This window comes from Trachypithecus francoisi, unplaced genomic scaffold, assembly GCF_009764315.1.
Source record: "Trachypithecus francoisi isolate TF-2019V2 unplaced genomic scaffold, Tfra_2.0 Lachesis_group7, whole genome shotgun sequence".
In the NCBI taxonomy this organism is placed as follows: Eukaryota; Metazoa; Chordata; class Mammalia; order Primates; family Cercopithecidae; genus Trachypithecus; species Trachypithecus francoisi.
In genome coordinates, this window is record NW_022681472.1 from 84,965,492 (window position 1) to 84,993,280 (window position 27,789).

General features: G+C 39.3%; 1 protein-coding gene across 33 annotated transcripts in view; it reads right to left on the bottom strand.

Annotated features, from left to right (window-relative positions):
- The window catches only part of CYRIB (CYFIP related Rac1 interactor B), a 177,560-nt gene that overhangs the window by 41,350 nt on the left and 108,421 nt on the right, over positions 1-27,789 (bottom strand). For 19 of the 33 annotated variants that reach the window (XM_033202903.1, XM_033202904.1, XM_033202895.1 and 16 more), the window contains 2 exons: positions 22,988-23,073; positions 21,791-21,829 (listed from right to left, as the gene is read on the bottom strand). The exons of 1 other annotated variant lie outside the window; for it this stretch is intronic. The gene's annotated coding sequence lies outside the window, so the exon portion shown is untranslated. Of the gene's footprint in view, positions 1-20,256; positions 20,338-21,790; positions 21,830-22,987; positions 23,074-27,789 lie in introns of all 33 variants that reach the window. 13 more of the 33 variants (XM_033202907.1, XM_033202908.1, XM_033202898.1 and 10 more) reach the window with 3 other exon arrangements.

A 27,789-nucleotide genomic window follows, 5' to 3' on the forward strand; every position in this document is an offset into this window, starting at 1 on the left:
ACGAGTGTGTAACAGTTACTTGCTTTAGAGGTCAAAGTCTGATGTATGGAAACAAAAATTTCTTATAAAATGTTAAAAAGCCATCTAATTTATTCACATATGGTAAGTACTGAATGGTTCTTCCCTTTTGAAACAATATTCCCCCAATGGGGGAGGTGGAGATCTATCTTCTTTTTATATTAATTTTTCTATTACACAGAATTTCAATGGTCTGATTTTGTACAATACTTTACACAAATGGATTAGGTGACATTAAGCTAAGAGGGAAATATTTAATATTTCATCTTAATTACCTTATACATTGTAACACATTTAATAATACCAAGCTTTTATATTAAAGGAAAGGATAAACATTTTTCCTAAATCATCACACCCAAATAATAACCTCAAATTGGTCACTAAAGTTATTCAATAGATGTTGGAAGAAACCATTTGGAAGTAGCATATTTCACAGCTTTAATTTTTAAAAGCTTTCCAACATATATGGAATGACTGTTTCCAAACATATATATATTTTCTCACTAACGAGAACTGAAACCAAATACACAAAAAATTACCTAGTGGTATCAACACTGCAACTACAGATGAAAAATATATCATGAGAAAGGACTATAATTACTTTTAGTAGGAAAAAGGCAGCACACCATTTGGTTTTAGGAGTTTAATCTATGGAATCAAACCAGAAATTGGAGCTCACTAGCTGTTTGACCTTAAGAATGGTAGTTAATCCTTCTGGGGACTCATTTCTTGATTGGTAAAACACAGGTAATTTTAGTAACTATCTTAAACTGCTATTATGAGTGTTAAATGAGATTAAGCACTGACTCAGCTTAGTGTCTGGCACACAGAAAACATTTAATAAATATTGGCTGTTGCTGTAATTGAAATCTAAATATCACAAAATAACCTTTTAAAAGCAATAATGGCTCTGTTTCTTTTAATATAAACCCGAGTCCTTATCAACACATTCCAATGTTATAAATCAGAACAAGGCCCATATCTGTCAAGAATATTGCTGAAATGTTGTCCTAAAATTAGTTCTATTAACAGGAAACCATCATCAGGTATGCATGGAGAAGAGGGAGATTAGGCTTCCTTACCTTTTTACCTGTATGCACACAGTCCAACCTTGGGAAAAATTTTGGAACTAGCCAGGTATGTCTGCTCCATTTTCCTACAGCTCCTTCTGTAAACTTCTTCCTCTGTATATGGTTCTTCTTTCCAGGCACCCAAGGCTAATGTGATCCTCCCCTCCTCATACTTGGGAGTATGACCACTACATCAGACTTCATCCTGACCTGTTTACTCTCATAAGGATTGAGAATTTCTTGCCTATTTATCCCATACACAGACACTTAGTTTGAAAATGGCTCAGTTGGCTGGGCACGGTGGCTTATGCTTGTAATCTCAGTACTTTGGGAGACCAAGGCGGGCAGATCATGAGGTCAGGAGTTTGAGACCAGCCTGGCCAACACAGTGAAACCCCGTCTCTACTAAAGGAGGTGGCGGTTGCATGGAGCCAAGATCACACCACTGCACACTCCAGCCTAGGCAACAGAGCTAGACTCCCTCTCAAAAAAAAAAAAAAGGAAATGGCTCAGTTTATCTAATACAGTGTTTCTCAGTCTCAGCACTATTAACATTTTGGGCTGAGGAGTTCTTTTATTATTGGAGTCTCTCCCACATTGCAGGAAATACAGCAGCATCCTGCATTTCAATCCACTAGATACCAGTAGCTACCCCCCATACAAGCTGTGACAATCAAAAATGTCTCTAGATACTGCCAAATGTCTCCTAGGGGCAAAATCACCCGACTGAGAATCACTACAACAACTGTTGTCCAGTGCAAAACTTCGCTCTACCACATAGCACACAGCACGGATGCTACATAGGCAGCACATATCACAATGTCTCTTTGAACAAAAACTCATGCAATTTTCAAAGCTCTAAAAACAGTCCCATTATAACATTATCGGTTCTCCTATCCTTTATAAGAATAAACAAAAAATTAAAACCATAACCCTATCTTGCTATATTTTAACCTGGCCAAAAATCAATCAAACAAACAAACAAACCCTGCTGTCCTCTCACTGTGACTGTTTTCAACTAATATGACAGTAGTTAATCATCAGCTTAGGTGGGACCAGATTACCTGGGTCTGAAACCCAGCTCTGCCACTTCCAAGCTTTGTGACTTTAGTCAAGTGTTTTTTAACTTCTCCATTCCTCAGTTTTCTCATGTTTAAAAGCTGCATATTAATAATATTCACCTCAGAGGGTTCCTAAAATCATTAAATGGGTTAATATAAGCACCACATTTAGCTCCATACCTGGCAGTTTATTTACTATTACTGTTGCAGCTGTCAGAGCAACCTAACTATGGGCTCTATTCCCAGCAGCAGAACTTACGGAATGTGAGGCGTGGGCGGATGTGGCAGTCATACTTCCTGCCACAGAGGATGGCAGTCTGTCACAAGAGAATGAACCAATATTACAGTGCAAGGTCTCAGAAAGTGTCCTGGAGTCATTAATTTCCATTCATTCCCGAGTTCCAGCTGTCACTTCTTTCAGTCCAGTTGCTTGATTTTCCTCTGGTTTTAAGATACCCTAGTTTTTTTAAACCAATATCCCTTTTAGCTGTTGAGCTGGATTTCTGCCATCTAAAGGAGACTAGTAAGATTTCTAAGTTTTGGATGAATAAATACATTTGATATGAAAGATACCAAAGGATTTAAGACTTTTTTTGAGATAGGGTTTCACTCTTGTTGCCCAGACTGGAGTGCAATGGTACGATCTTGGCTCACTGCAATCTCCGCCTCCCAGGTTCAAGTGATTCTCCTGCCTCAGCCTCTCGAGTAACTGGGATTACAGGCATGCACCACCACACCCGGCTAATTTTGTATTTTTAGTAGAGACAGAGTTTCTCCGTGTTGGTCAGGTTGGTCTTGAACTCCCAACCTCAGGTGATCCACCCGCCTCAGCCTCCCAAAGTGCTGGGATTACAGATGTGAGCCACCATGCCCAGCCGGATTTAAGATTTTAAAGCAGACTATATAAAAACTAACCCAAAACACTATTAATATATTTTAGAGATAACAAATATCATTTAGAATAATAAACTAAGTCTTACTATCTGAATTTAGAAGGGAAAAGCTAAAGAATCCTCTTTCAAATTATTTTCTATTGTAATCTTTGGATTTAAACTAAATATTGTATTTATTAAATAAGCTAAAAATAAATTTAACACAACTTTAATACACAGAAACCAGACACGGTTTACCTCAAGAGTTGTCCTATTTCTGGTGGAATTTTTTTTTACTATGAGCCCTTACATTAGACATTTGTTTCGACGTTGACAACTTATCTGGAAAGGAACACGCCCTTCCTGGCCGGAAGTCTGTGGAATGCATTTTTAAGCTAACAAAAGGCACTTAAAATACATTAGACCATTTTCCCATAAAACATTTGAAAAGAAGTTTCCTTACAGAAGAATAGCCAATAGAAACAACTATACCCTACCATTACTATAATATTTCCTCTATCTTTCTAGAAACTTCCTAAGAGATGTTATTACTTCACTTACTTTTTCCTCCTCAAGGTACTTTTTAATTTTGTCTCCTCTTCCTAGAATGCTAGTCCCAAAGATTTTCCCATGACTGGCTTCTTTCTATCCTTCAGGGCTCATCTCAAAAGGTTTCTCTTTGAAGAGGCTTTTCTCTGCCAACCTCTTCAAAGGAGTTGCACCAGCTGCAGCTTCTACCAGTGATACTCTTCTACCTACTGCTTCACCCAATTTATTTCTTAAGCATATTAATCACAATCTGATTTTCTCTTAATTGTTTAGTGTCAGTTTTCCTCACATCCAGCTTATAAACATATTAAAGATTTGTGAGTGGCCAGTGAGAAGGAGGGGGAGGAAAGAAAAGTAACAAACACACTGACCAGCTTCACTTTAAATCAGGGTTTCTTAAACTCAGCAATACTAACATTTGAACTGTACTATTCTTTGAGGGACTGTCTAGTGCCTTGTAGGTTTGTTCAGCAATATTCTGGGCCTCTGCCCACTAGGTATCTCTTATCACCCCTGCTCTCAGCTGTGACAACCAATAATGCCTCCAGACATTGTCAAATGTCCCCTGGGAGGCAAAACTGCCTGTTGTTGAAAGCTGCTGCTTTTAACATACTACCACCAACCTGAAGTGCACCCTCAGTTTGCTACCTCACTCAATCTCCTCTCCCACTTTCCCAGGTGATTATTCCACACATTTAAAAAATTCTTACCTTCCTCATGATCTCTTCAAAAAAAAGAAGAAGAAGAAGAAGAAGAAGAAAACCACAAAACCTCAACAACCCATCCTCCATTCTCACTTGCAGGAAATGACCTCACTGTATTTTTCACACACAAAACACAGAAGCATCTACCTTTTCTACCACCCTTTCTTTAGTAACCACACGCCCATCCTCTGTACCTGTTTCCTGAAGGACAACCTTTCCTCTGGGGCACTACTCCCACTTGCCTTTGTCTCCTCAAGGACTTCATGTTCCCTCTACTACAACATCATCGTTCTTGTCCTCTTTATAGGAAGACTTGTCACATGAACTGTTGGTAGCTGTTTCTTTCCACTTTCCAAATTTCTATTCTTTCAACTCATTCCAGTTTGGCTTTTATGCCCACTACAATAAAGCTGTCCCTGTCAAGGTCGCCAAAACTTGCATTTGGCTAAATCTAAAGGACAATTCTCACACTTCAACTTACTGAACTAGCAGCTCTTGACCCAGTTAATCACCCACGCCTTCCTGAAAACACTTTCTTCAAAATTTGACATTCTGAACAATATATTGTCTTGAGTTTCCTTCCTGTTTTTCTTTTCAGTATCCTTCTGTTTGGCATACATATATTTATTTCTTCCATCTTAAAACAAACAGAAATGTACCTTGATTCTCTTTCCCTCACGAGCTCCCACCCTATTCCCTTGCTTCTCTTTGCAGCAAAATTCCTCAAAAGGAATAGTCTAATACTCAGCTTCTTTTATTTCTCTCCTTTCATTCTCTGTTAAACCCACTGCAGTGTGGCTTTTATCCCCATCCCACACCACCAAAACTGCATCAGGTTTTGGTGGGATGGGAAGGCCATCAGGTAACTTCCATGTTGCTAATTCCAATGTCAATACTCCGCCCTCACACCTTACCTCGCCTGTCAGGAGCATCTGCCCTGACACTCCCCTCATCCTCCTCAACACACTTTTACCATTAGCTTAAAGGGCAGCAAGTCTCAGCTCCCCAACTGCCACACCTCCCTACTTCTTGCCACCCTCACTTCTTGCCAGGGTTGCTGGTCTCCCTGTTTCCACCCCAGCCTCCTCCTATAATCTCTTCCACATATAAGAGGCAAAGCACTCTTTTAAACATATAAATCATCCTTTCTCTGCTCAAAGCCATGCGATGACTCACTAACACACTCAGAATAAAATCCAAATCCCTTACCAGGTCGATATGATTCAAATTTGTGTCTCCACCCAAATTCAGTGACAAATCAAAGACAATGGGGGAAAATGCCTCAAAGGCATCTCAGACCTTTGTGGCAGCCCCTCCCATCACAGACTCAGAGGTCTAGGCGGGTAGAATGGTTTCACAGGCCAGGCCCAGGGCCTGGCTGCCCTGGGGACACTGCTCCCTAAATCCCAGCCACTCCAGTTCCAGCCATGGCTAAATGGGTCCTACATTATGTCTCAAGCTGCTGTTCAGGCAGGTACAAGCCATAAGCCTTGCTGGCAGCTTCCATGGGTGTTAGGCCTGCAGGTGCGCAGACAGCAAGAAGTGTTAAGGCTTGGGAGTCTCTGCCTAGATTTCAGAGGATGTATGGACATGCCTGGATGTTCAGGCAGAAGTACACTGCAGGGGCAGAGCCCTCACGGAAAACCTCTTCTAGGGCAGTGCACTGGGGAAATGTAAATGTAGGGTTGGAGTCCTTACCAAAGCACTGCCTACTGTAGTTGCGAGAAGGGGGCCACCCATGCTCCAGACCCTGGAATGGTAGATCCAACAACAGCTTGAACCATGCACCTGGAAAAGCCACAGACACTCAATGCCAGCCCTTGAGAGCAGCCATGGGAGGTGAGCCCTGCAGAGCAAGAGGGGCAGAGCTGTACAAGGCCTTAGGAGCCCACCCCTTATATCAGTGTGGCCTGGATGTGACACATGGAGTCAAAGGAGATTATTCTGGAGCTTTAAGATTGAACAACTGCCCTGCTAGGTTTCAGATGTGCATGAGGCTTAAAGCCCCTTTGTTTTGGCCTATTCCTCCCTTTTGGAAGGGGAGTATTTAAACAATGCCTGTACCCTCATTGTATCTTGGAAGGAACTAACTTCATTTTGATTTTAAAGACTCATAGGTGGAAGGGCCTTGTCTCACCTCAGGTGAGACTTTGGACTGTGGACTTCTGAGTTAATGCTGAAATGAGTTAAGAGTTGGGGGACTACTGAGAAGGGTTGATTATATTTTGTAATGTGAGATGGTCATGAGATTTGGGAGGAGCCAGGAACAGAATGATATGATTTGAATTTGTGTCCCTGCCCAAATCTCATGTCGAGTTATAATCTCTAGTGCTGGAGAAGGAGCCTGCTGGGAGAAGACTGGATCATGGGAGTGGACTTCCCCTCTTGCTGCTGTTGTGATAGTGAGTTCTAACGAGGTCTGGTTCTTTTAAAGGGTGGGGCACCTCCCCATCTCTCTTCCTCCTGCTCTGGCCATGTAAGACGTGCTGCCTTCCTCTTTGCCTTCCGCCATTCAAAGTTTCCTGAGACCTCCCCAGTCATGCTTTCTATACAGCTTGTAGAACCATGAGCCAATCAAACCTTTTTTCTTTAGAAATTACCCGGTCTCAGGTAGTTCTTTATAGCAATGTGAGAACAAACTAATACAGGGGTCCTACAAAATCTTACATAATCTGCCCCTGACACACTCTGGCCTTATTTCCCTTCACTCTCCACTGCACACATGCACATCTAACCACAAAAGCCTGTTCGCAGTTTCTGCTGCTCAGTAAGGCCTCACCTCTCTTCAGAGAGAATCCTGGAGCTACCTACCCATCTATAAATGCCCCTTCCATCCTCCTGTCTATCCCCTTCCCAAATTGATGGTGTGTACCATCTAACACACATTCCTATTACTCTTATCTATTTACTCTGTCTTCCTCTGACTAGGCAGGGGTTTTGTTTTGTACACTCTCTATCCTGAGCACTTAGAACAATGCCTGGGATGTAGTTGGTATTCATAAGTATTAGCTGAAAAAATACATGATTAAAAATAGAGAGACCGCACACAGTGGCTCATGCCTGTAATCCCAGCACTTTGGTAGGCCGAAGTGGGCAGATCACCTGAGGTCAGGAGTTTGAGACCAGCCTGGCCAACATGGTGAAACCCCATCTCTACTAAAAATACAAAAATTAGCTGGGCAGGGTGGCAGGCACCTGTAATCCCAGCTACTCGGGACGCTGAGGTAGGAGAACTGCTTCAACTGGGAGGCAGAGGTTGCAGTGAACCAAGATCGCACCACTGCACTCCATGGGCAACAGAGCGAGACTCCGTCTCAAAATAAAAATAAAAACAAAATCCTACGACCCTTAAGAATTATACTACATCCACTCTGCCTGCGCTCTCTAAATGGAACAACAAAGCCTAGGTGATAGCACATCTGTTTACAGCATGGTGTACTCAATATTCTAAGCCCACTATTGAGACCTACTCCTCAGAAAAAAAATATTCATTTCAATAAATTACTGCTCACTGACAATGCACCTACTCACCCAAGAACTCTAACGGAGATGTGTAAGGAGATTAATGTTGTCTTCATGCTGCTAACACAATATGCACTCTGCAGCTGATGGATCACAGAGTAATTCTGACTCTTAAGTCTTATTATTTAAGAAATACATTTCTTAAAGCTAAACCTGTCATAGATATGGATTCTTCTGATGGATCTGAGAAAGGAAATTGAAAGTCTTCTGGAAAGGATTCGCCATTCTAGATACCATTAAGAACCTTTGTGATTCATGGCAAGGGGTCAAATATCAACAGGAGTGTGAAAGAAGTTGATTCTAACTCTCACGGATGACTGTGAGGGGGGTTCAAGACTTCAGTGGAGAAAGGAATGGCAGATGTGGTGGAAATACCAAGAAACTAGAGTTGAAGTTCATCTTAGAAGGGCCTTTAAGATGTGACTGAATTGCTGCAATCTTATGATAAAAATTTGAGTGGATGAGGAGTTGCTTCTTATGGATAAGCAAAGAGAATGGTTTCTTTCCTTTTTTTTGAGACAGAATTTCACTTTGTCACCCAGGCTGGAGTGCAGTGGCACAATCTTGACTCACTGCAACCTGAGCTCCCGGGTTCAAGCAATCCTTGTGCCTAAACCTACTGAGTAGCTGAGACTACAGGTGCAAGCCACCACAGCTAGCTAATTATTTGTATTTTTGTAGAGATGGGGTTTCACCATGTTGCCCAGGCTGGTCTCAAACTCCTGAGCTCAGGCAATCCACCCACCCTGGCCTCCCAAAGTGCAAGGATTATAGGCACGAGCCATTACGCCCAGCCGAAAATGGTTTCTTGAGATGAAATCTACTCTGAAGATGTTGTTTAGACTGTTAAAATGAGTATTACATCAACACAGCTGATAAGCACTGGCAAGGTCTGAAAGTACTGCCTCCAATTTTGAAAGGTGTACTGTGGTTGAAATGTTACCCAACAGTATCACATGCTACAGAGAAATCTTTCCTGGAAGAGTCAACTGATGTGGCAAACTTCATTGTTGTCTTATTTTAAGAAATTGCGGCCAGGCGCGGTGGCTCAAGCCTGTAATCCCAGCACTTTGGGAGGCCGAGACGGGCGGATCACGAGGTCAGAAGATTGAGACCATCCTGGCTAATATGGTGAAACCCTGTCTCTACTTAAAAATACAAAAAAAAAAAAACTAGCCGGGCGACGAGGCGGGCGCCTGTGGTCCCAGCTACTCGGGAGGCTGAGGCAGGAGAATGGCGTAAAACTGGGAGGCGGAGCTTGCAGTGAGCTGAGATCCAGCCACTGCACTCCAGCCTGGGTGGCAGAGTGAGACTCGGTCTCAAAAAAAAAAAAAAAAAAAGAAATTGCACAGCCACCCAACCGTCAGCAGCTACTACCTTGATCAGTCTGCAGTCATTTACATCCAGGCAAGACCCTCCACCAGCAATAAGGTTAAGACTCGCTGAATGAAGGCTCAGATAATTGTCAGTGTTTTTATCAATAATTTATAAATTAAGGTATGTACACTGTTTTTTAGACATAAATCATATCAATAATTTCAGTAACCCTTCTGAAAATATTCAAGACACCACCCTCATCAAATATTGCCCAACGTCTGCTTGCTGAACTGATTCTAAGAAACTGTACCATCACCTGAAAGCAGGTCAGGCGCGGTGGCTCACGCCTGTAATCCCAGCACTCTTGGAGGCCAAGGTGAGGAGATTGAGGTCAGGAGTTTGAGACCAGCCTGGCCAATATGGCAAAACTCCGTCTCTACTAAAAATACAAAAATTATCCAGGCATGGTGGCACATACCTGTAGTCCCAGCTACCCGGGAGGCTGTGGCATGAGAATCTTTTGAATGCGGGAGGCAGAGGTTGCAGTGAGTCAAGATTGCACCACTGCACTCTACACTCTGCAACAGAGTGAGACTGTCCCAAAAAAGATAAAATTAAAAAAGAAAAAAATGAAGAGGAGAGGAGAAGGGAGGAGAGAAGAGAAGAAGGGAGGAGAGGAGAGGAGACAGGAAGCAAGCAAATGTCACCAAAAGGAGATGAAAAGGTGGGAAGAAGAAAAACAAAAGGGACCTTTGAAGTCCCGTCATAGTTTCTTCCAGCGGTAAGATAGCTAGGGCTCCAAGCTCTAGCTTCTTGTGGAACTCCCAGCAGCAGTGCATTGTTCGGCCCCCTTCAAAGGTCTGAGACTCCAGGCCTATGGGGTTCTTCCTTCAAGCTCCTAAATTCTCCCAAATCCATCTCTTCTCTTTTGTTTCCTGAGAAAAGTAATTGCTGTTTCTTGTGGTTTCTATTAATATATAAGTCACCTCAGCAGTCTCTTTTGGCTCAGGTTTCCAACACTTGTGAACTAAATACATATATTAAAATTCCTCATTTTAAAATGATTTCTGCTTTCCTGGTTGGAATGTGATATCAGGGAAGTTCTACAGAACAGCTTAATCCTTAACCTTACTAACACTATCTAACTCACTGCTATCAAGTACTAGTTTAGCTATTAATAAAGTGATCCTTTGATTCTCCATCTTTTGTGAAATGTAAAGGAAGAGACAGAGAGATTAGTACAACAGGATTCAGGTATTCCTGGGTGCCAGTGTTAATATCAACATAGTAGTACTAAAATCTCCCCATGAAGCCCTAGCAAATGTTAAGATCCATATATTTTAATTTTGGCTACTAAATTGCATGTAGTTAAGTCACTTGACTTAAAGAAATGTGATATAACAATGGAATAAAAATTGGGAGGCTTGATTTCTACTCCTGACTATCATAAAATGTGTGACTTTATGCAACTCAGTTTACTTGTTAGACTAAATCTCTTACTGAGTTTCTGGCTATTATTCCATATCCATTCCACTGCATCTTGCCTAATGCTGACATCTAGTGGATGGATACACTTAGACTTCATATTATAGAATGAAAAATCTTATTTCACCTATTTCTGTTGGGCCATGTGCAATGGATATAATAAATTAGGAGACTAATACTGTTCCTTACATGGAAGTGAAACACAATAAAATAGTATTAGATCAGATTGTCATGTTATCTTTGAGTCTGATTCAAAGATTACTGGCACTTTTCCATGATTCCAGCCATTAAAAGTTAAAAAACCTTCTGTATAACAGGAGGTAGGAAAAAGGAGTTTAACCACCAATGCAAATTACTGTCAGAGCCACATATTTAGACCATGAAAGCACAGAAACACATCCTGTTACAATGGCTTGCATCAATCAAAGACAAAAAGTATGTAGACGGGCTACTACAAAGGCTCAAGGCAAGTAATACAGAAGTTTCTGGAACGGAATATGATAGAAATATGCAAAACAACAATTCAAAATGGCCTATTTCATAAGGACTTACTATGATAGTTTCTCTTGAAAATACGTTATCATTACACAAATACAGTATTCTGAATTCATTTTGCATACATTATTTTAAAATCTATGAATGCAAAATAAATTTTATTTCATGTCAACAACTCAAAAGAAAAGCCTAGTCACACAAGTCCACTGTCACATTTAATTACCAAAATTGTTATACTTTTTTTGTGTGTGTGGAGTAGCGTTCTGCTTTTAACTATGGCTTTCTTTATACATCATGCTGTAAAATAAATATACATCAATAGTTTCAATGACTAGAAATGGAAATATTTTAGAAAAGTTTCATTATATATTTCAAAATTATACTAGGCTGATGTAAAATGCAAGAGCAATGGGCACAATCAGGTGGAAGTGTAAACTACTATGACAAGTTTGGGAAATCAGTCTGATATTCCTTCTGAAGTTCATGTGCAATATTCACACAATGAACTGTAATACTGCGCAAACAAATTAACTCCAGCTACATACAATAAAAATGAATAAGTGAATTATAATGCTATCGGAAAACTGTACACAATATAATACCATTAAATCAAACACCATATTAAAGATACTAGTTATTTATAGGGCGAGACAATCATAGGATTGGGCAACTTTAAAGACCTGAGAATTATTCTAGTTCCTCAATCAGTGGTGGATTCGTGGGAGTCTTATTTTTAGGCTTCACAATTTACAAATGAAATATGCACACTCTTGTATGAATCAGTAATTTTAAATGTTCAAAAATGTAAAGCCATTGATGCTGAGAGAACACGTATGTCTCACTGAAAGATGCCCAAGAAAAAAGCTCAGAATGGAATTCAGGTGCCTATTCTTTCTAATACACATGCTACAATACATGGATGATCAGTTTTTTAAAATTTATCATTATAAAGCCTCAGATACTTCCATATATTTAGCTTTTACAGTATCAGTGGTAGTAGTTGTTTTAAATCAAACAACGTTTACTTAGCACCTGTCTGCCAATGGCTATGATGAATACTGAATATCTGGTGCTGAGGAATTCACAGACAAGTGGAAGAGACCAGACAAGCAAGTGTGGGTATACTTTCATAAAGAAACAAGCAAAGGGCATTCTGAATACACAGAAAACGGAATACCTAACCCAGTCTTGGTAAAGTAAATAAAAGCTTCCCAGAGGGGCTGATTCTTAATTCTTTCTTGTTTGCTATTTATTTAAATTAGGAAGTAATTCCAACATAAAATACAAAAACAAAAAAAACACTATTCACAGTCTTGTCACCCAGATTAAAGCTGTAACAATTTGGCAGCAGTTGCTTCAGATGGGCTACTTTTCTATGTGTGCAGTTGACCTCCCAACCTCTTTCAATCAACTTTCCTCCCTTCCCCTCCTCTCTCACTGAAGATAATTAGTATCTTTTTTAAAATAATTATTAGATAGAGATGGATTCTCCCTATTTGCCCAGGCTGGTCTTGAACTCCTGGCCTCAACCGATCCTTCCACCTCAGACTCTCCAAGTGTTGGGATTGCAGGCATGAGCCATCACACTAGGTCTTCTTTTTTTCCCAGCATGGTTTTCCTGCCAAACATATTTTAAGATTTTTTTACTCCAAAGTTATATATTCATCATAAACAATACAGTATTGTTCTGCTTTTCAATTTGCATACATGATATACTGTGCATATTCTTTGAAAACTGGATTTTCTCACTCCATGGTTTTTAAAAATTAATATTCATTCATTTTAGCTATTATATACTATTCAATTATTCAAAGAAACCAGTTTATTCATTCCTCTACTGAATGATGAGGTTTTCCACTTTTAAATATTAACAGTTATGCTTTACACCTCCATACACACACTATATATACTTAAGGTCATGTTCAAGAGTCCTATAGGACAGCTATCTGAAAATGAAAAGGCAACAGTAACTTTACATGGTGCCAAATTGCTCTCCCAAGTACATCCATCAATTCTGTTCCACAGGTAGAAAGAGTTCCAATTTCCTGTCTTCCAAAACCTCAAGTTTAATTTTTGGAGTCTGAAATATCTCTGATGTTTAAATTTGTCATTTTTTATCAGTAAATATATGCACCTCTTTGTATTATATGTTTATGGGCCATCTGTGAAGTGTATATGCATTTCCTCTGCCACCTATGGTCTTTATTTTTCTGTTGTTTCTCAGCCCCACTCCTACCTTTCTGCACTGCTGGGGCTGAGAATGCAAATGACATTTCCCAGACATCTTTGCCATCTGGGTTCCTGTTAGACTATGTCAATAGGAGGCACTGGAGGGCGAGAAGACAGGAGGAAGAGAGAAGTTACTGATTAGAACAGGCTAGCAGTTGTTGTAGAACAGTGTGAATAATATCCAATACCCTAATTAGGGACAGGTGCAGCCTGTAGGTTCCAGCCTAGTGGTGGCAGCAGCTTGTCTCTGGCAAAAGCAGCATCACAATTTCTTATTTTATTTTTGCTACTCTGTTCTCTCCCTTGTTCCTTTTGCTCTTCCAGCTTTTCTAATATCTTTGTAACCAATCTTCTATATTAAATTGTTTGAAATATCCAGAGTGGTAAGTTTTCCTAACTTAAACTGTCATACCATTCTTTCTTTTTTCAAACTGAGTTTTAGAAATATAGATATATATTTATTATTATTATTATTTTGAGACAGGGTCTTGCTTTGTCGCCCAGGCTGGAGCATGGTGGTGTGCTCATGGCTCACTGCCAGCTCGACCACCTTGGCTCAATCGATCCCCCCACCTCTGCCTCCTGAGTGGCTGGGACTACATGCCCGTATCATCATGCTCGGCTAATTTGGGGGGGGGGGACGTGGGGGGAATATTGTTGCTGTTTTTTTTTCATGGGGACAGGGTCTCATTGTGTTGCCCAGGCTGGTCTCAAATTCATGGCCTTAAGCAATCCTCCCCCACCCTGGCCTCCTAAAGTGCTGGCATTACAGGCATGAGCCATCACACCTGGCAGCTTTAGAAATCCTGGATACCAACCTTTTAATGCTTATATACAAGGCAGATACTTTCTCCTACGCTCTAACATATCTTAACTTTGTTTATGGTGTTTTTCGTAACAGTCCAGTTTTTCATCTTCATGGTCTGTGCGTACTGTTTAAATAAAAATTCTTCAAAATTGCCTTACTCTTGCCCTTTTATTCACTCATGTGATTGTCAAATTCTACAAAAAATTCTGATGGGATTTTGATTTGATTTTGCATTAAATATAATTGCCATCTCTATAATTTTAATCATTTTGTCATTTAATCTATGAATATGACAGATTACATTCCTGAGATCAACTCTACTTGGTTATTTATTTATTTATGAATAAATGAATGAGGGTGAATAAACAAATTTGAAATAGGATCTTGCTCTGTTGCCAAGGCTGGTCTTGAACTCCTAGGCTCGAGCAAACCTCCTACCTCAGCCTCCCAAGGTGCTACAATTATAGGCGTGAGCCACTGTGCCTGGTTTATTTGGTCATTTAAAAAAATATATTCCTAGATTTGGTTTTGCTAACATTTCACTTTGGATTATTTTGTAAGGCTGACCGGTAGTTTTTTTCTCTGTTCCTGTCTGGTTTCGCTGTCAAGCCTATTTTTATACACAGACTTTTTCTATTATTTGGGACAATTTATAAACAATACAATGTGTCAGTTATTCAATGAGTTTTATAGGAAAGTTCTTCCAAACATTTAAGAAGTCTACATCTGTTTCATTTTTTAAACTCTAGCCTCTAAGAGACATTCCGTCACACAGCCGGTATTCAATATATATTTGTCAAATTAATGAATAATGAACAATTCAAGTAAAAAGCAGCTTATTTATCCAAAAAGAAAATACGTAAACTAAGGGCATCCCATAGAGTAGGTTTAGGTCAAATGAAACAAAGTGCAACTTAATAAATTAGGGAGTAAGTTTATAATCCCTTGGTCTTACCTACGAAGGGATAATTCAAATATAAGCTCTATAAACATCAAGAAAATCAAGGACAAGGTTAACAGACAAAGGTTTATTGCTAAAACATTAAAGCTAGCCTAGGCAGCAATGATGTTTTCCCACAATACTCTTTACCACCTCTGAACTAATCTCCAATGGTGTTTCTCGTGTTCTTATGCATTATCACAATGTGAGTGCAAATCCTTAAAAATCTTGATGACCAAAAGTCATCTTCAGAAGCAGCAATTTTAGTTTTCTGTTTTTGCACAGAGAATAACTAAGGGCTACAGAGACATTCTCATCCATTACTTATAAACATGCCACCCACCTCCCCAGAGTGAGAGTCTCTGGTGCCTCTTTCAGTCACCAAACAGCAGCAAAAGAGCAAGGAACTTAAGGACCCACTGCCAAGTAAACAGGCCCTGTGGCAGTGAAAGGATAAACTGTCCATCATTCTTTCTTCTCCTCCGAGATTTCACAGGAAAAGGAGAAAGTGCGGGAAACAGGAGGCCTACAATCGAAAGGAAATCTGCCAGAATTTGGCATACAGAAGTAAAGTGCCATTCCTAGTCAACTCACTATGACTGAAATAGATTAGAGATTCTTAAAAATTGTTCTGCTTTCTCTCATAATTTGAGTTAAAAGATAAGGTATTCTCTGAAGTTAAGTATCCCTTAATTTCTGGGATTGACTAGGGGCTCTTCTCAACACTATAGTCACTGTGAAGAGTGAAAGACAACAGGCAGAATGGCTTTATATCCCATTCCCAATAAACAAAGGAATCTCAGACCAGGAAGGGACAGTTCACAGTCAAATGGAAGACCCACCCTTGACGATTTAATCTTAGTATGAATCTATTCTACAACATATCCACACGAAGTAGCCATCTCACCATTGCTTAAATACTCTGCATGACTTAAATTTTAGACTTTGGTCAATTTTTAGAAAAATTTGTAGAAACTTAAGCCAATGACTGAATAAGCACAATTAAGACATGAATTCTACCCTCGAAAACCATACAATCCTTGTATTAAACTGAAATTCACCCATTTGTTAACTTCTCCTCCTTGGTTTAAATTCTCTTTGGCCTCCTAGAAATAAACTGAACACAATCCCTGTGCTATTTAACAAATCATTAAATATATTAAGTATCTTAAAACAACAGACAAATGAGGTCAAAAGAAAAGTTACCCATCAGATCATGTATGTTCACATTTGCAAAGTTACAAGCAAGACATCTCCTATCTAGTAATGCCAACCAAGAATTTAGCTTCTGAGTAGAGTTCAGAAGTGATTTTCTAGGTAGGGACAGGCATGGTGGGTGGCTAATGCCTATAATTCCAGCACTTTGGGAGGCTAAGGTAGGGGAGGATTGCTTGATCCCAGGTGTTCAAGACCAGCCTAGGCAACATAGCGAAACTCCATCTAAATTTGTATTTTTTGAGACAGTTTCGCTCTTGTCGCCCAGGCTGGAATGCAGTGGCGCAATCTTGGCTCACTGCAATGTCTGCCTCCTGGGTTCAAGTGATTCTCCTGCCTCAGTCTCCCAAGCAGCTGGAATTACAGTCATTTGCCACCACACCCAGGTGATTTTTGCATTTTTAGTAGAGATGTGGTTTCTCCATATTGGCCAGGCTGGTCTTGAGCTCCTTACCAGGTGATCCACCCACCTCAGCCTCCCGAGGTGCTGGAATTATAGGCATAAGCCACTGTGCCTGGCCCCCATCTAAAACTTTTTTTTAAGTTGTTTTTTTTTTTTTTTTTGAAGGGAATACTTATCACAAATACCTTGTTAAACATTATAGGCTAAAGAACCAAGGGCAGTGGAAACTTTTTTCCCTGAGTGTGATCTTAACTTCTGTTTCCAAAGTACCCCCCAGAGGGCTTTGCGTGACGTTAGTGCTAATGTTAGGTCAATAAATGAACGCTTACTGTGGCACATACAATTCATCCAAAAACAATTAAGAAAAATTTCAAGTGTTCCTAAAAGAAATTAGTACTAAAACTTCTAAGTTAGAAAAAGAATTTCACTGGAAAAAAACTTTTTTAAGAAAAGCTGTAAGTATGTTATGGATGGTTGGACGCAGAAGCTAAAAGTAAAATAAATTTTAAAAAGAAAAAAGTATGCTTATCAGGAAAAGAAGACAGATGTTAAGAAATGTTCTTAAACAGTTTTCTACAGTTTGTCAGGTCTTTCTGTTCTAGCCTTGTACACTAACGGAATTGAATGCAAGGGAAATTACAGAAGGGCACAAATGTTTTCCTTCAACTTAATTTAACAGAACTAAAATTAAAATCATTATCTTAAATGTATCTCCTCCAGGCTTATCATAACCAAACAGAATACAAAAACATATTTTTCTTCTCTTAGTAATAGAATTTTAAAGATATGTACTTGAATAATTTTCCACATTAAGAAATCAGTATCTCTTACAGTGCTAAAGAGTCCAGCAGAGGTCATTCATTTACATTCTGATGTTGCCAAGGAGTTCAAGACCAGCCTAGGTAATTATAACTGAATATACACATTTTTGCTTTGCCTTTTTTTTTTTAAGAGTCTCACTCTGTCCCCCAGGCTGGAGTGCAGTGGCACGATCTCGGCTCACTGCAACCTCTGCCTCCCAAATCAAGTGATTCTCGTGCCTCAGCCTCCTGAGTAGCTGGGATTATAGGCATGTGCCACCACGCCTGGCTAATTTTTGTATTTTTAATAGAGACCGAGTTTTGCCATGTTGACCAGGCTGATCTCGAACTCCTGACACCTCAGGTGATCGATCTATCCACCTCTGCCTCCAAAGTGCTGGGATTACAGGCATGAACCACTGTGCCTGGCCTTTCATTATATTATTTTTTAAAAACACAATTTTACTTCAGAAAGAAGTAAAATTTTACAGCAGAAAGAGATCCCACTCGGTAAATTTAAAAAGCAGGTCCCATAATTATTTTCAAATGACAAATGACAAGGCCAGATACCTTTGTAAATAATTTTGTAAAAGCTAGTTCATTTTATTCTAAAGGCTGATTTATACAAAATAGGAAGAAACCTGTTTTCTTAATACTATGGAATAAGCTAATTGTAAATGAAATGTTGAGGTCATTATTAGGACCAAATACAATATGTGCATATCATATAAATTTTTTGAACTAAGTATGCCATTAATTATTACAGCTTTTAGTTTCACAAAGCATATAAAAAGGAAATGTTTATATAAATCAAAGTTCAAATCACTAAACCACTTTGAATTTTTACTGTCAACCTAAATAAAAGAGAGAGAGTAAAACAAAGAAAAGATGTTTATTTCACAACACAGCATTGCAATAGGAATATGCATGACACAGTAAACTATGCCATACATACTCAGGGAGGTAAAGGAAGACAAAGGTTTCAAAGGAAAAACAAGGGTTATATAATAGTTTTGAAATAAATATCCTTAGCTACAAAGATCGATAACAAGGGTGACACTAGTTGGAGGTTGAACAGGTAGATGCTGGGCAGATGTCCTTGCAGAAGTATTATTTTGTGTAAGGTGGTGATGGCCTTTGTGTAAGAATATGGTTTTTGTAGTCTCTTTCATTATCAGGCATATGAGTGTGAGAACACTCTTCACAGCCTTCCCTGGCTCTGTACACAGCTTCCCTGGGTTTCCTTAACATTAGTAACTCCATTTTGATTCTGAAGACTTTCACTACCACATGTCTAAGGTCGCTGGGAGAAAAAAACGGAGAAAAGAAATGGAGAAAGGGGATGACAAAGGATAGAAAATCTGAGCCCAGACTAAAGGGTTTGTGAAATGACTTGAATGAGCTAAACTCCCTAATTTTATGAAAGAAGGGAAATAAAGACTAGAGAAACTTGTTGACTTGGACAAAGCAGCAAATGAGTAAAAATGTGGGGCTTAATCCACTGACTCTGGCAGTGCAGCTTTTGAGAACCTCTTTAAAACATGGCATCAGGCCCAGATCACATCAAAAGAATCAAGCACCACCACAATGAAGGAAACAAAAACGAAAGTCAGGTTCCCCACTATGTTCCCTTTAAAATGATTGTTAATGCTGTTTTTGCCATTCATCAAACTTCAACAGACCTGCCATTCGATTTGTAGTCAGCTGTCAGCTGCTGGGCAAACACTGGGATTCAGGGACATCATTCCAGCCGCTTTCTAGATCAGACTGACACTTACCACCATACAGCTTATACTACTGATGGAACTGCAGAACAGTTGGTGACTTTCTGTAAGTCTCTACCTTTTTCTTGTTTTCAGAACACAATTATCAGAGCACTACTATTTGTATCCTTCCTATGGCAATGATGGCATTTCTCTTCTTAAAATTTTGGTGTCTCATACTGATATTTGGGCTTTGGGAAGACGGGAGGTTTTTTTGAGACAAGGTCCCACTCTATCGCCTGGGCTGGAGTACACTGGCATGATCTAAGCTCATGGCAACCTCTGCCTCCCGGGCTCAAGTGGTTCTTGTGCTTCAGCCTCCTGGGTAGCTGGGATTACAAGTGCGCTAATTTTTGTATTTTTAGTAGAGATGGGATTTCACCATGAGGGCCAGGCTGGTCTCGAACTCCTGGCCTCTAGTGATCCACTCACCTCGGCCTCCCAAAATGCTGGAATTACAGGCGTGTGCCACCACGCGCCCAGCCCTGATACTTGTTTTTTACATATTTACTTCATGTTCTTTGAAGGCAGGCACTCACCAAGGCTCAACATTTATTTTCTACTCCCTTTCTCCACAAAATTTGTTGTTTCTGTTACTATGGACCAGCAAGTAGAAGCTTCTTCAAAGCTATTTCACAAACTTCTAGCCTACACCATTAGGATACTTTTTTTTTTTTTTTGAGAGACAGTGTCTAGCTCTGTCACCTAGGCTGGAGTCAGTGGTGAGATCTTCACTCACTGCAACCTTCCCGGTTCAAGTCATTCTTGTGCCTGAGCCTCCTGAGTAGCTGGGATAACAGGCAGGTGCTACCATGCCTGGCTGATTTTTGTATTTTGAGTAGACACAGGGTTTCACCATGTTGGCCAAACTGGTCTCAAACTCCTGACCCCAATCCACCTGCCTTGGCCTCCCAAAGTGCTAGGATTACAGGCATGAGCCACCGTGCCCAGCCTGTAACTACTTCTTTAAGATTAGTTATATAGAATATGAAAAACTACACTTACTGAAGTATGATGCAGAAAGGTCTAGCTGAATTTTCACTAACTGAGGTTCTTAATATGGGGGTCCATAGAGAATTCAGGGATCTGTGAATATGGATGGGAACCTTTTCACTAAACTCTATACAAAAATTAACAATTCCTTCAATCAAGAATATAAGTAACAAACCACAGTAGTATTAGAAAACCTATGAATTTGTCATTAATAGAAACCATGGGTATTTTCATATTACAATTTTTGCATACAATATCTATTTAAAATTATGATATACAGTATATTTACTCCTAATGCTTATTCTCTAACATGAGAAACACACATATTAATGTAAGAAGCACACATATTACTATTTGTTAATGGCTTTTCAATGCAATGTTTCCTTCTTAATCCTATGTAGTTTACTTCATACAATCATGAATCATTCTGAGGCAGGATTCATAGGCTTCATAAGATTGCCAAAGAGGTCCTTGGCACCAAAAATACTCATTAAGAACCTCTGATCTGTAAAATACAGCGTAAGCAAGGTGATAACGATTCTGAAGGACTGTCATAGTAGTAACTGTTGTACCAGCTCTAACAAAATGATGGGCTGGATTTTTGTTTTTGTTTTTATTGTTTTTGTTTTCTGACACAGAGTTTCACTCTGTTGCCCAGGCTGTGGGCCAGGCTGGTCTCTTAACTCCTGACCTCAGGTAGGTAATCCGTCCACCTTGGTCTCCCAAAGTGCTGGGATTACGGGCTTGAGCCACCACGCCCACCTTTGTTTTTGTTTTTTGAGAGAGGGTCTGGCTCTGTTGCCCAGTTACAGTGCAGTGATGCAATCATGGCTCACTGCAACCTGGACACCCCAGGCTCAGGTGAGCCACCACGACTGGCCTGATGAGCTAGTTTTGAAAAAATATACTCTGTTTATAACTAAGAAGAACATGGAAAGGGATTTTAAGCCAGTCATTTTCACTTCAGAACACAAAAAGTCTGTCTGTAAAAAAAAAATTATGTTTTGAATACTTAATAACTTGTTATAATTAAAACAATTGCAGAATCACAAATGTTTAAGTACTCAGGACCCTTTAACAGCAACTACCTTTTATGGTAACGATTCTTTGCTTCTAAAAAAAATTTTTTTAAAAAAGGACCAAAACCAATAATGGATAGAATTCTTAAGATTATGTGTAAAGTGTCTTCCCTTCTGTTTTCAATGAAAAAAAAATATATGTACATACATATACTTTAAACTACTAAAATTATGGCTTAGAACTTTCTTGATCAACTATACTGGTGACAGCTAAAATGACTTAATTCAAAGGAAAACACATACCTCTCCTACTGAAAGAAAGCTGTTAAAAAAAAGTTCTAATTAATTTACATTTTCCCCCACCAGGTCCTATTCTAAGTCAAAAACTAACCAATTGATATTTCCTAACAACATTTTTAGTACCTCAATATTGTGTATAGAACATTTCCCTTAAATTATATGTAGTCTATTGAAATCATAATTTTTATTTACATTTGGATAATCATTTCCCCCAAAGACATATTTACCTTCAGCCAGTGCTGGTGATTCTGTCCTTGTCCTTCTATCTGTTTAAAGAAAGAAAAAAAAGGAAGACAGTCTAAAATATTAGTATACTTTAAAACAAGTTTTTATTACAGTTAACTTTAAAGTTCACGAATGCCATCATGCACATGCACACTTTATACATACACACATATATTTATTTATTTCCTTGGATTAACTCAACCACCACTTATGGAGGACCTATTTAGAGTAAGGCATCAATATTAAGCCCTGAAAACAACAACAGGTTAAGACAACCCAGTTGTCACTGTCAATATACTCAGAGAGTAAAAAGTGTATGAAGACAAGTACACAAATCTCATCATAGCTTATGAAGCAAAGGGTAAGAAAAGGAAAGTTAGTAATTCCTCTTTAGTCTTAGAGCAGGGGCCTACAACTATCAAAAGAGGCATATTTATATATTCTTATCACAGTTTAAGTTCATTCAGTTTCAATGTATTAATAATCAGTTTTACTTAAGGTACTAAAATCCTTGTTCCATGACAATAACCTATTATTTGCCAGGGACACATCTGGCAAAATTCAAGTGAACCACAAAGCCCTCTCTAGAATTGGTTTTATTATTTCACTCATTCATTCATTCATTCATTTCTGTAGAGAGAGGGTCTCGCTATTTTGTCCAGGATGATCTCCAATTCCTGGGGCTCAAGTGAGTGTCCTGCTTTGGCCTCCCAAAGTGCTGGAATTACAGGCATGAGCAACCATGCCAGGCTTGGTTTTACTATTTCAAACACACAATTTTAGGTAAAATGGAATCTTCAGAATGAGTATATTATAACTTTGCAAATAAGGTTATAAGAAGCAAATAAAGACATTAACCCCTTGGAGAAGAAGGTATGGATCACTCTATCAGGAAAAAGCCTCATGTTTTCACTCTAGCTGAGGTACCTCCTCCTGACTGTACTATCTGTGGTTCACTTTCTGCTCTGGGGCTTTGCAATAGATGTCTACAGGAATTCTTCAGCTATCCAGAGACATAAACAAACCTGAAAATTTGAAGGTGTTAACACCATGGGCAACTCTTAACCAATGAGAGATGGGATCTAGCAAATAAATACCACCTTCTTTCCAGCAAAAGGCATATCTTTATTGCTTTCTCAGAGGGCTTCCTCAGGATCAAGCCCCAGGTGCTCACAAAAGTGAGCAGCTCAATAACGCACCCTTGGATTGGCGTTCCCTCTTTCCTAGTTCACTTGTTCCAGTCCTTCAACTTCTGTTTCTTGCTAACAGGTATGCAAATGATTACCTGTAAGAAAGCACCAGTCTCAGTTTCTGCTTTGTGGGTGAAACTAGGTCAATACACTTGATTTCCACGATACCATAATCCCTTTTCATCCTACCTCACTGGATGCTCCTTCTTAATTTCGACTACACTTTCTTGCACACCCCATATTCCACCCAAACTCTCACTACCTAAAATCCTTGTGCCTACTATTTCCTACTAACTCAAGGCAGAAGATTCTGTTGCCTGAGCATTATCAGATCTACTACTACTTCATATTCAAGAAACTAGAAGAGAGGTTGCAAAAATGCATATGGAGTTGGCTGGCTGGGGCCATCTTAGATAAGTGTTAACCAGGCAAACAAACAGTTGTGTTTATCTAAATGGTGCCACTGTTGTCAACATGCCATGCTAAAAATACAGGTGATCCAGAGCTCAATATCCATGTGAAACAGATTTTAGACATGAGCAACTAATGAAATAAGTCAGACACACTCAATAGGCCAAATGAAACCGTCTAACGGCTATACGTGGAATAGCCATCAGTTTGCGACTTCTGCTGTAGAACTTCACATTGTCTACAATTTATTATTTTATTTAATAAATTATTTATTTTGAGACGGAGTCTCGCTCTGTCACCCAGGCTGGAGTGCAGTGGCGCGATCTCAGCTCACTGCAAGCTCCGCCTCCCGGGTTCACACCATTCTCCTGTCTCAGCCTCCCAAGTGACTGGGAGTACAGGCGCCCACCACCATTCCTGGCTAATTTTTTGTATTTTTAGTAGAGACGGGGTTTCATCGTGTTAGCCAGGATGGTCTCGATCTCCAGATGTCATGATCTGCCCGCCTCGGCTCCCAAAGTGCTGGGATTACAATTTTTCACTTTTCTCTATGAGTTAGTTCACAAACGGGAGTCACATTCAAAGCCCAACCGCTCTAGTTTTCCTCAAAAGCTTGCCTTGGATCAGTATTACCAGAAGTGAAATGAATAAACACTTTTTTGCTTTTTCTGCCAAAGATAAAACTTCCTTCCCTAAGGCCCACTGCAGGCACCCAGAAATAAATAAAACAAGTGGCTTGACTGACCACTTTTATAAACAATAGCAGAAAAAACACGGCTACTTTGCATAAAACCATGAGGGAAAATTCAATTATTAATTCAATCAATAAATAATTATTAATCTACTAAAATAAAATTTTAATAAATCAAGACACAATAAAACACTTGTAACTGTATTCATCCTTAGAAATCAAGTATCAGGTCATAAGTAGTAAATATTAACTAATATTTAAAATGGACAATCCAGGCACCTAAAATCTACAAACCTAGAGATTCTTCAAGTTAAGTGCTAAAATTTACTTGCCTCCAGCAAGACATGAGTTATGACTTCAGACCATTCTGTCAACCATGTTTATAGCTTTGTAGTATTTCATATGATGGTACATAAATCTCACTGCTGGCCTTGTGCAGTGGCTCATGCCTATAAGCCCAGCACTTTGGGAGGCCAAGGCGGGTGGATCACCTAAGGTCAGGAGTTTGAGACCAGCCTGGTCAACACGGCGAAGCCCTGTGTCTACTAAAAATACAAAAATCAACTGGGCATGGTGGTGCATGCCTGTAATCTCAGCTACTCGGGAAGCTGAGGCACAAGAATTGCCTGAACCTGGGAGGTAGAGACTGCAGTGAGCTGAAATCACGCCATTACACTCCAGCCTTGGGTGACAGAATGAGACTCTGTTCAAAAAATAAATAAGTAAGTAAATGGTGTTGAAATAACTCCACGGAAAACTAAGATAGACCCTTCTCAAACTATACATTACACATGAATTCGAGTTTAATTTCTCAAAACTAAATCTCAGAAAATAGAACAAAGAATCTTACTTATCTTTGGAGGAATAATATGCTAAAATATAAAGCACTATAAGAAATTTAAAATGGAAAGATCAATCATGTAAAAATTAAAGATAAAGGATAACAAAATGTCTTAAAATAGTTCATGGGAGTGTATATAAATCACATGAAGACAACAGAAAAAAATAACTTGATAATTTTAACAGGGAGGCAAAACAATAAATTATGAAAAAAATGTATACTCCCTAATAATAAAAAGCAAATACAATAAAATGGTTTAGAGAACTGGTTCTGAAATGAGATAGACTTGGGTTGCATTTCCAATTATTTAAGTTAAGTTATTTGAGCATGCTTTATTTGTAAAATGCAGATTTCCACTTATTTAAATTAGGTTATCTATGCATCCTTTTCCTTTGTAAAAGAGCAAAAATGAACTCAAAGTGTGTAGATTAATGGAATTGCTAGTTTTGGTGAACATGGTCATTACCTTTTGTATTTAATATTAAAATTACAATAATGTGTATCTCTCTACTGACACTAAATCTCAAGTATAGTACTATTAAGAAAACCATGTCTAACACGCACCAGAACTCAAAACACCTGAGGCTTCCTCTATGTCATCCTACACCATGCTTACTATCACAAAATAGTTTGATCAGAAGAAAGTACAATGGTTACATTAAGAGCCTCCCTCCTTGATATACCTAGAACTACATTTTCTATATAAAAACAAATATCAAGGCATATGTGATATATATAAATCTTGATATTGTGCAAATATTAATACTAAGTATTAATACAGTATCAATAAATTCTTTTTTATAAAGATTTTTAAAAAACATTTATAAATAAACTAGAGATGGGGTCTTGCTATATTGACCAGGTTGGTCTCGAACTCCTGGCCTCAAACAATCCTCCCATCTCAGCCTCCCAAAGTGCTGGGATCACAGGCATGAGCCTGGACCATGCCCGGTCAAGAAATTCTTAATCTCTGTTGTAAACCCATGCTCCAGAAGATCTGAAATACCAACATTTCTCATTATCTCTAAACCTTTTTTTAAAATTACCTCCAGGAAAAAGTAAATTGCCAGTAATGGTTGCCTAGGTAATGCCAGGTTTTCAGAACATGACTTGATTTTTGTAGAGTCTAAAAATTTCTTACAATCTTAATCTTCCCCTTTATTATAAGAGTAAAACATATTCACGATAAAAAATACATAAAGAAAGTGGAAAGAAACAAGCACCACTACCTATAATCCCACAACCAAGCTTTAACAATTTATTCTCCTCTAATTTCTTTCATGTATATTTTTATACGATTTAACACCATTTCTTTGTATTTGTACTGCTTTTCATCATTGATATCATGAGCAATATTTTCACATGATTAAAAACTCTGCCAAAATACCACTTTTAGTCTTTACATACCAACTCATCATATGGTTATACCACATTTTTTCAAGCATTTTCTCACTGTTGGATATTCAAGTTTTTCTAACCTTTTGCTCTTATAAACAATGCTATGCCCAAGACTTCCATAAGCACATAAAGACTTTGTGAGATTAGGAAAAGTTATCCCAGTCTAATATAAAAATGTTTATGAACTACTACTTTATTGCACAACCTCAACAACACACAATATGGCTCTGCCTGGGTTGGGGTTTAAGAACCCCGGCAAGCAAACACCCTGGCTGTGCATACACATGTCCCTGCACACAAGGGTCACACTCTTGCCTACTGACAAACATAATCCCTGAACATTAAGGCACAAAAATATACCTAAGCCAGTGCCAGGCACCCTTGCCCCAAATTTCTCAAAGGAGACTACCAGATCAGTTTCTGTCAGACTGGAGTGGTGGGCAAGTAAGTGAAAGGAATCACCTCAGGGGGTGCCTGGAGTCTGGAGCTCAGTCTGGACAAGACCATGCTGTAATCACTTGCATGGACAGTGTCCTCAGAGGAGCTCTCCAGAGTCTTGGCATGCCATAGGTGCCAGTATGGGTTTATGTACCAGGCAACTTGCTGTAACCTTGAACTCCTGGCTCCAAGATGTGGCCAGAAGGCCCAGAATCGCTCCATTCACCAGACAATCTTCTCAAATGTGACATGTCTATCTCATGCCTGATATACCCATAGGTGTGGCACCCCTTGTGCAGAGGGCCATGTGAACACCTTCAATAATTATCTTAGCTATGAACATAAATCTTTGTTGAAATAACTTAAAAATGTTTAGGATACATCAAGGTCTTTATACCTAGTGCCAAATTGCCATCCAAAGATACATTCTAATTAACATTACCATCAGAACGATGCACTGGCCAACTTCACAGCATCCTTGACAAGTGGTGTCTTTTTTTTTTTTTTTAAGAGACAGGGGCCAGGTGCAGTGGCTCATGCCTGTAATTCCAACACTTCAGGAGGCTGAGGTGGGAGGATCACTTGAGATCAGGAGTTTGAGAACAGACGAGACAACACAGCAAGACCCATATACATAAAAACAATGAAATGAACAGCCGGGTCTAGTAACATACTACATGTGTGGCTGAGACAGGAGGATGGCTTAAGCCCAAGAGCTCAAGGCTACAGTGGGCTATGAGTGCTACTGCACTCCAACATGGGCGACAAAGCAAGAACCTAATTCTAAAAACAAAAAGAAACAGGGTCTCGCTCTGTCGCCCAGGCTGGAATGCAGTCGTATAACCATAGCTCACTGTAACTTTGAACTCCTGGCCTCAAGGTGTTCTCCCTACGTGGTCTCCAAAAGCACTGGAATTATAGGCATGAGCCACGTTGCCCGGCCTCTCTCCCATTGTTTTTTTAACTACTGAGGCCAACTATTTTTTTCTCCACAATTGTGTAACTTAGTCCTTCCTATTTTCTATCAAGGCC